This window comes from Choristoneura fumiferana, chromosome 2 (assembly GCF_025370935.1).
Source record: "Choristoneura fumiferana chromosome 2, NRCan_CFum_1, whole genome shotgun sequence".
In the NCBI taxonomy this organism is placed as follows: domain Eukaryota; kingdom Metazoa; phylum Arthropoda; class Insecta; order Lepidoptera; family Tortricidae; genus Choristoneura; species Choristoneura fumiferana.
The window spans coordinates 15,601,360-15,605,339 of NC_133473.1; positions in this window are offsets into that span (position 1 = coordinate 15,601,360).

Sequence of the window (3,980 nt, forward strand, 5' to 3'; positions counted from 1 at the left end):
TTTATTTATTTATTATTATACCCATGTGTGAAAAATTCATAGGAATAAAAGCAGATCGAAATAGATCGGAATCACTCGAATGCAATACAAATATGTACAATAACGAGCTCAACAGAGATAAGTAATGGAAAGACTCAAATCACAAAATATTGGGTCCAATGGGTGTAATTTATCCCAAGATAGATATTATTTCTTATCGTTTATATATATTTTGCTAGTAATTAATAATGGAAAAAATTGCATAAACGGTTCAAAGAACTTTTTTCGGGCTATTTTATTAATAGAGAGAAAAGGCAAAACCTACCTACCTTCCTAAGGTAAGTACAGTAAATTTTAAAAATTTGCAGTGTTATGAGCTTATAAAATAGAATAAGCCGTAAACCACGTTAAAGTTTTCGCGTACAAATTTACCCAGGATCAAAGCAAAAAAGAGGAGGGGAAACAGGTCCATCTTTGAACGTTGCAACACGGCAGAAACGTTGATGATGTGTAATTATTATATTAATTAACAAACTATGTTGTAGTTTGAATTGGTAATACATTTATACGCTGACGGACTTACTTACTGTTAATCTTAAAACATGATACTCTTGGAGAGTAATAATTTTCGCTTAAACTACTGGCGCATACCTACACGGTTTCTCACTTAGGTACCTACTTGGTTTTAGAGATAAAACGGAAGGAGGATTTTGTATATATAAAAATCGGACAGTCCTGATAACTCAATCATCAACTATTTTGTCAATTTTCTCTTGGTTTTAGGAATAGATGAAATACCATCAAATCCTGACTCGGTGGCAATGGCCTCTTATACTCTTTCGGCTAAAAATATGTTTTGTCAATACAAATGACATAAAAATCAGTGAACGCGCATAAAAAAACCGGCCAAGAACGTATCGGACACGCCCAGGATAGGGTAAAAATCAAATAATATTTTTCTAAGGATTTCGTATTGTGTACGGAATCTTCCAAGTTTAGGTATATTTTATACCTTAGGCTGCTATTTACTCTTAAACTACTAATAATTCTCAAGCAATCTTAGCCGCTATAAGTTTCCTTGTAAATTTGATATATTTATCCTCAATTTTTTTAAATTTTAGAGGGGGGGACGCTCGATTTTAATGAAAATTTGCACTTTAAAGTTGAATATTTCACAAACAGATCACGGAATAGAAAAATTGTCTTAGCAACCCCCCAATGGTTTTAAAAGACCTATCCAACGATTCCACACTATAGGGTTAGTCGAGAAAAAAATATCACCCCCACTTTAAGTCTATGGGAAGTACCCTAACATTTTTTTTTTACTTTTTTTTATTGTACCACTTTGTCGGCGTGACTGATATGTATATTCATGCCAAATTACAGCTTTTTAGTACTAACGGTCTCTGAGCTTACCCGCGGGCAGACAGACAGACGGTTATGGTTTATGTCTATCCAATTAATAAGAAGTGTAAACTAACTAATTTCATCAAAATCTTTGTATAGCACCTACTGCATCGAGTCAATAACACATTTATCTATAATTCGTGTCTTTTAACTAGACGTCTAATCACTTTTTCACCAAAATTCACTCGATTTCAATATTTAATTTTCATTTGAAAAATCTTCGTCAAAATCTGACGTTATTTTCTTGAATGAAACTTGGGTATAATCTATAGTAGCATAGACTAGCGTAGAGATGGTGGAAAATTTGACATTTTAAAAATCGATTAATGCTCGATTTAATAAGCTATTTTTATTTACTTACCTTAAAATTAAAAATAGTTACTACCTTTATAATTAAACTAGCTTTTGCCCGCGGCTTCGCTCGCGTTAAATTTTGGGGTAACAATTAGCATACATTTACTTTCTGCGATCCTTTTTTTCGTGTTTTGATTGATTTTTTGGAGGATTACATGGAAATATAAATACAGTAAGACGTTGTTTTAGACAGATGGTGCACATTTTGGAATTCAAAAATCAACCGACATACGTAATTAATCATTCATAATTCGTACCAACTCCGAAACCCTGTTTCGCTGAAACGTTAAAGACGTTAAAGTACTACGCGTTTCTTTTGCCAGCGACTTCCTACACGATATAGGATATAGGATTGTATCTCGAGAAATTGTAAAGTCTATTTCTGATCTATTTTAATATTCTTAATTGTCGATGAGAGACATATTGTAGCTTTCTATTATTGAAAGAATTTTGAAAATCTGCCCCGAAATTGAATTCACTTATTTTTATTCTGCGGAAATTTTGCATTTAAAAAAAGAAGTCTGTCCATCAGGGATATTTTAGTTTTCTATTGGTAATAGAATTATTTAAATCAGCTCAGTAGTTCAGAGATTACCCCCAACAAACAAAGAAACAAACAAAGTTGAGATATTTTCCTATTCCGTGGGATTTTCTAAAAATCTTTGCCAAGTGCACCTCTCTATTACTTTAGGTCCATCTATGCCAATTTCAAGTCTCTAGCACCAGTAGTTTTGGCTATGCGTTGTCTGTCAGTCAGCCAGTCATGGTACTGTTCAGGTAGAGTTAGGTATAGCATTATAAATAAATCAACCCTGAAGTTGAATTCACTTTTTGCTATCCCACGGGAATTTTGCGTTTTCCCGGAGAAAAGTAACGTATCCCAATCAGGGATAATGTAGCTCCCAATTGGTAAAATATCTTTTTAAATCAACCCCAATGATGAATTGACTTAAGTATTTCGATCCTGCGGGAATTTTGCATTCTTCTGTAGAAAAGCAGCCTATGTCAATCAGAGATACTGCAGATTACTATTAGTGATTTTTTTTTTTAAATCAGCTCCGAATTTGAATTGTCTTACTTACTTCTATGTACCTATCCTGCGGGAATTTTGCATTTTCCCAAAGAAGAGTAATCTATACCAATCAGCAATAGTGTAGCTTTATATAAGCGAAAGAACTTTTAAAATCAGCTCTGAAGTTGAATTTAGTTTTTTCTATCCCATGGGAATTTTGGATTTTCCGAAAAAAAGTGACCTATGTCAATCGAGGTTATTATTTAAAATTTTTAAAATCAGACCCGAAGTTGAATTCACTTATTTCTATCCCGCGGGATTTTTGCATTTTCCCGAAGAAGAGTAGTCTATACTAATAAGGAATAATGTAGCTTTCTATTGATGAAAGAATTTTTAAAATCATCCCCGAAGTTGCATTCAGTTTTTTCTATCCCATGGGAATTTTGTAATTTCCCGAAGAAAAAGTAGCCTTTGTCATTTGGGGATAGTCATATCACATAATATGTAAGTATTTTTTAAATCAGCTCTGAAATTGAATTAATTTATTTCTATCCCGCGGGAATTTTGCATTATCCCGGATAAAAAGTAACCTATGTCAATCAAGGATAGTGTAGCTTACTAACGGTGAAAGAATTTTTAAAATCGGCTCAATAGTTTCAGAGATTCGACTACAAACAAAGAAGCGAAAAAAGTTTAGATATTTCCCTATCCCGTGGGAATTTCGAAAAATCCTTTCTTAGTGCGCGTCTAGATCTATTAAGGAACATATATCCCAAATTTCAAGTTTCTAGCCCCAGTGGTTTGGGCTGTGCGTTGATCTATAAGTCAGTCAGTCAGTCAGTTTCTTCTTTTATATATATAGATTAAATAAACAGTCTTTGGAATTAAATCAAGTATTGTAAATAATAAAATAGACAAAAATACTTTGATCAATTACAATTAATAAATTAATCAATTTACTGAACAGATTAATTATTTTGCAATAGGTTCTAGGTTTTCACATCATTGAATGTCTGTGGTCGGATAAATGGCGTCTTTATTTACACTTTTCCACACTTTTCATAAATTGGATCGAATTACAATATAAAAGGGTTCCTAGTTGACTACGGAAACCTAAAAAAAAAGAAGACTCAGTCGAACACACAGTATTTTTTAAAGCGGGAAATAAGATCAAATAAATTATTTTAAAGAATTTTTGGATTAAAACAATTAAAGGAAACACCAAATA